Raw genomic sequence first — 5843 nt, forward strand, 5'->3', positions numbered from 1 at the left:
CCTTTTTGGCACCGAGTACCCAAACCAGAATGTGCATGCGCTGAAGCCCCAGAAACTAAAAGACCAGCTGGCCAATGCACAAGCATGCACCGGCCTGCTGTTTTGTGGGTTTCCGGGACTTCGGCGCATGCAAAGATCAGCTGGCTGGCACGTGCCGGAAACCAGAAGAGCAGCTGGCGATGGCACGCATGCCCACAGAGAGGGCTTTGTGTGCCACCTCTGGCACGCATGCTATAGGTTCGCCACACAGTACTAGGAGATGCTAGTTAGGTGTCAGGATAGACATTTCCAAACTATCTAGCTGTGGAGACCTCCTGTGTGAGCCTTTGAACGTTCTAAAGCATTCTGAAGAAAGCTCCTCGTTCTATTTACATGGGTGGGCCGTCAAAGGTTTGGGCCATCTGAACATTGTTGGTCAAGCACTTTGAAGGTCCTCTTAAGACTTCTTCCTCACTGCACACCAGGGAACGTATGTGCCTGTCACTCAGAGACGGTTGCATAGCTGTTGCGTTTATACTTCTGCAAACGTTAACGTTCTGGCGCTAAAATGGGGGTCCTCCGAATTTGGAAATTTTAAGAATTGTGCACTTTGTCTCCCAGAATTCCTCAGCCAGCCATGTAGTCTACAATTCATAAAGTTGTCAAGTTTGGAGGAACCTCCTCCCCCCCCCCCTGTGCAGTGGTGGGATTCAGCCGGTTCGTACCTATTCGGGAGAACCGGTTGGTAACTTTCTAAGCAGTTCGGAGAACCGGTTTTTGGAAGAAATCTTTTGGTTTTCCCCCGCTTTACAGGGCTAATCCTGTAAGGAAGGCAGGAAGGAAACATTCTGGTGTTGTTTCTAGCCTAATCTTTATTGCCCTGCTTACAGAAACTGCCTCTCCGGTTAACCCTTATTACCATTGTAACAACTAAGGTGAAGTTCCCCATCTACCTGAGTGACATTGACTTGGTCACGCCCTCATGATCACATGACCACCGAGCCCTGCCTACCCAGCTAGTCATTAGGGCAGAGAACTGGTTGGTAAATTATTTGAATCCCACCACTGCCCCTGTGCTTAAAAAAGAAACAAAGCAGATAAATTTCTCAACGGGAAATCAGATCAACCAATCTGCACTCAGGGATGTGCATCTCCATACCATGCTTAGTTAAGATTTGGGAAAATGTGGGCGTCAACCCATCTGCAACCACACTTACCCATTAACCCCATCGCAGGAGATCTGCAGTTGCAGACGAGTCTAAATCAAGGTTTAAATGTGGTCAGAACAGATTGCTGTTAGTAGTAGCCAGCATTCAGAGGCTTAATTCTCCATAATTTATACAGAGAGTAAACAATTTATAAGATAGATAATAATTTATCTTATCACTAAGGAGTAAGAAGCCCCAGATTGCTGTTCAAAACTCACTGGGTCACACTGATATTAATCCTAATGCAAGGATTAGGATTCCTTGAAATCCAATGAAAAAAAATTCCCACCTTATTATGTGGAGTCCGTGGCATGTGGTCTTAATAGCAATGTTCCAATATTTCTAGGATGAAGGATACTGATTTTTAAAATCCACCTTTTCATTAAGAGTGGATTGGAGGTGATTTCCGTAAAGACCACTTAGGAATTCTACCAGCCCTGTCAATATTTTTTTATTTAAACTATTTAGCTCAGTTACTTTAACTATTCAGCTCAGATAATGAGGGGGGAAAGTCGCAATGATCGTTAATGGCCGCATAAATTCCTGCCCTTATTATGATGATGTCTGGAATAGATGTTAAAAATGGGTGGGGCTTTGATCATATGACTGTGTCGATCCTCTTGATACTTAATCTCCTCCCCAACCACCCACCCCAGCCTATGAAAAGGACGACCTTCTCTGCGACTCGTGAATTACCATGTTTTTCAGAGTATAAGACACACCTTTTTCCCCAAAAGAAGAGGGTGAAAATCTGGGTCCATCTTATACACTGAATGCAGCATTTTTAGCCTCTCGAAACCCCGCCCCCTTTGCAAAACTGGCCATGCATAGCTTTTATGAGGCTTCCAGAGTGCTCCTGGGGGCTGGGGAGGACAAAAATGAATGAAAAATGGGCCGTTTTTTGCTTCTTTTTGCTTTCCCAGCCACCAGGAACACTCTATAAGCCTCCTAAAGGCTATTCCTGCCTTTTTTCATAAATGGGCCCATTTTCATGAAAAACAGGCTGTTTTTTGCTCGTTTTTGCCCCCCAGCCCCCAGGACACTCTACAAGCCCCCTAAAGGCTGTGCATGCCCCTTTTTGGGGGAAAAAACCCAGGCCCGTTTTTGCGAAAAATGAGCCATTTTTGGGATGTCTGCAGAGTACAAAAAAACTTTTTTTAAAAAAATTCCCTCTTCAAAATCTTGGCGCGTCTTATACTCCGGTGCATCTTATACTCCGAAAAATACAGTAACCCTTTTTGTGCGTCCTCTGAAAGCTTACTTGAAGCTTTCTAAATCATCTTTGTGGGATTTACGGGGCTTTAGACCCACGTTAATCTTTACCCTAGTAGGACCACCCTGGAGTAAGCTGTCTGAGGATTTCAAGCCTGCATGGATGTTGGCCTATAAATCTTCTAAAACGGAACAAAAAAATCGATTGGAACCCTTCATACACCCAAGTTGCACTACAAGTATCACCTTAACATAGAGCATTGTAATAAAAAGCATCTCTGGAAACGTCTTGGAATTTATACAAAGACCATTATATCAAACACATTATTCAAAAACCTGGATAAATCACACCCCCCCCCCAAAAAAAAAGAAGACCCTGAAAGGCTCCAAGTGGAATTCTTTCAATAATATTTGTTGCATATTTCATATTCCAGTCTTTTCTGATTCATCTCTGGCCAAAGATGCATCTAATAAAAGCCATTTCTAATTCTTCACCAGAACCCCACATTTTATGGTCCATGCTTGATTGGGCTATAATCCATTTTTGGTTTCTAGAGTTTTGGCTCTCTGGTCAATTAAAATATGGGGATTGGTTAGCTGTGTCTCCTTGAAAACTATGGGTATGGGACCCTAATACCACAAATTGTGTCACTTTTTTTTTGCTTATAAGGCTGAAGTAACATATCAGCACCTTAAATTTCACACAAAGGTTGTGAGGCCAAGAAGACGTAGATCAGGGGTGATCAACCGGCACCTCTCAAGACCACACATGGTCCTTAAGCCTTCTTTTCCTGGCCTTATGATCATGACTGATGGAAAAAATGGCAGCACTGCCTCCTGTCCTTTCCAGTTGGGAAACAGATTAAAAATTGCATTGCAAGACCAAAAATAGACGTCTTACCCTTAAAAGCAAAGACCCATCCTCATATGTGAAAATGAGGATGTTCACATTTTCTGAACTTCCCTAGAAATTGGGTAGTCCTGGCCACCAAAACATTGTCCATTCCTGAATGGACATGCCCTCATTTTAGCAACCCTTTATCTAAGGAACTTTATCTTTATTCTGTTTGGGACTTAGGTTGTCTTAAACTCCAAATACAGGTCAATGGAAATTGAGTCAATATACTTGTAATTCCACCCCTCTACATATCTCTAGGGATCCCACCATTCTCTTATTCATACTGCTTTCACAACTGTCTTCTCCAAATAATTCATTAGACATATCTCCTATAGAATGGCCCGTTTCACAACAAGAAACTCTAAATTTCCAACTTTGTTTCTTCCACTAGTTTGTTGAGAATGAGCGTTTCCCTCCAGTAAGATACTTCTAAAAAGGCCAATAATCAGGACAATTATATTCTACCTATATGACTGATATTCCCCCCCACACAAAAAATGGGTCGTTGTGTTCCCCCGTGCATTATTCCACATGTTCTGCCAAGCCCTAAGCCACATCTTCCTCCGAAGGTGATTTTGGAGGATGTGCTAAATTTCACTGGCGTTGAAGAATTACGTCGACCTCAAATACCCACCTGCAAGGGATAGGATTGGCCACTGGTCTACTGCGATTGTGCTGATCTCTCGTTTCTTTAAAGAGTTTCTATGTAAACATATAAGTAGGTTTCCTAGGTGAACAAGCTAGGTACATTTTTTAAGCATGAGATGCATTGGCCAGTGCATCCTGGTACCCAGCACGTGACATCCAACCAGGGGTGGGTTTCTCGCCCCGTTCCAACCGGTTCGGTTGGAACGGGGCCGGTGGCGTCCTCGTGCACGGCACAGTGCACTCATGCGTACTAGCATCTGTGCGATGCTCCAGCTGCTCCTGGAGGATCGTGCAGGCGCTGTATGCGTCCTGCGCATGAGTGGAAGCGCAGAACTCGTCAAAACCGGGTAAGAAACGCGGGCGGGCGGGTGGACCCTTCGGCGTTCCTGGAAGTTACTTACTTCCGGGTTCGCCGACCAACCGGTTCGCGGGGACCGCCGCGAACCGCCTGAAACCCACCCCTCCATCCAAGCCATCAGCTATAGAAAGTGGCCCACCAGGAGCTCACACAATCTGAGTTTTTGTCTAAAAATAGTTAGTCAGGAAGATTCCTAAGGGAAGTAGGAGGGCTGTCATTAATGGGCGGAAGGTCGGTTCCTAAACTTAATTCCATACCACCCACTCATACCTGTAAAAATATTAATAATAATGATTGTATGATGCATACATCTTGCACTGATAGGATAGCTCTGACACTGTCCATCCACCACACCCTTCTGATCTTCAGCAGTCACCCAATGGCACAAATGATATAGGGTAGTCCTCAACTTACGACAGTCCATTTAGTGACCAAAGTTACGACAGCACTGAAAAAAGTGACTTATGAAAGTTTTTCATATAGAAGTATATTGGAAGGTAATAGAAGTATACCGAAGGGAGGAGCTGAGTGAAAGAAGAAGGAGGGTGGAGAGAGAGTGAGAGAGAGGAGGAGGAGAAGGAAGGGAGGGAATGGATTAAGAGAGGGAGTGATAGGGTTAGGGTTAGATAGAGGGGGAGGGGAAGTAGGCGTAGAGGGGTATGTGAGAAGGGAGAATGAAAGTTGGAGGGGGTTGAAAGAGGGTGTATGGTGGGTCAAGGTGGTATACTCGGTTTGTATTGTAGGGGGCATTTTCTATATAAGCGAGGGTTGTGTTTATTACTCAATGTTATATGCCCCGGTTATGCACAGTAAACATGTGATTGTATAGAATGAAACGGAAATAAAAATATTATGCAAAAAAAAAAAAAAGTTTTTCACACTTACTCCCATTTCGACAGCCCCATGGTCGCGTGTTCAAAATTCAGACCCTTGACAAGCGGCTCATATTTAGGGGTGTCCTGGGGGAGGGGGTCACATGATCATCTTTTGAGAACTTCTGACCATGGGGAAGGGAGATTCACTTAACAACCGTATTCCTAGCTTAACACCTGCAGTGATTGACTTAGCCACGGTGGCAAGAAACGCCATCAAACGGAGCAAAACAATCACCGATTGTTAGCAGCCGAAATCCGGGGCCCAGTTGTGGTCGTAAGTGGAGGACTACCAGTATGGAGCTACTAGAGCAAAACAGCTTATCTACAATGTGAGTTAGCACGAGGTGCAAAAGCTCGCACCGAGCCCGATTCCGCTAAAATCACACATTTACTCAGTGATAATGGCATCGTTTTTAAAAGAATCAGTGCTTGGTATGTATATCCTAATTTTTTTCGTTCTTTTTTTTTTCTTTTTAGATTTTTTTAAATTTTTTTTTTTTGTTTGCATTTTGTTTTTTAGGTACGGCATAATAAAAGAAATAGAAACAAGTTTCAATTCGATCCGCAGCTGTTTCAAAATATACCAGGTAAAAAGAGCAATATCTTATATAACTTTCTACAGTATGTTCACCTGGTTAGATCCGGGGGAGGGGGGAGGGGGAGGC

The sequence above is a fragment of the Thamnophis sirtalis genome, unplaced genomic scaffold (assembly GCF_051295495.1).
Source record: "Thamnophis sirtalis isolate CommonGarterSnake01/CBP01778 unplaced genomic scaffold, rThaSir2_p1.2 scaffold_5, whole genome shotgun sequence".
Taxonomy (NCBI): Eukaryota; Metazoa; Chordata; class Lepidosauria; order Squamata; family Natricidae; genus Thamnophis; species Thamnophis sirtalis.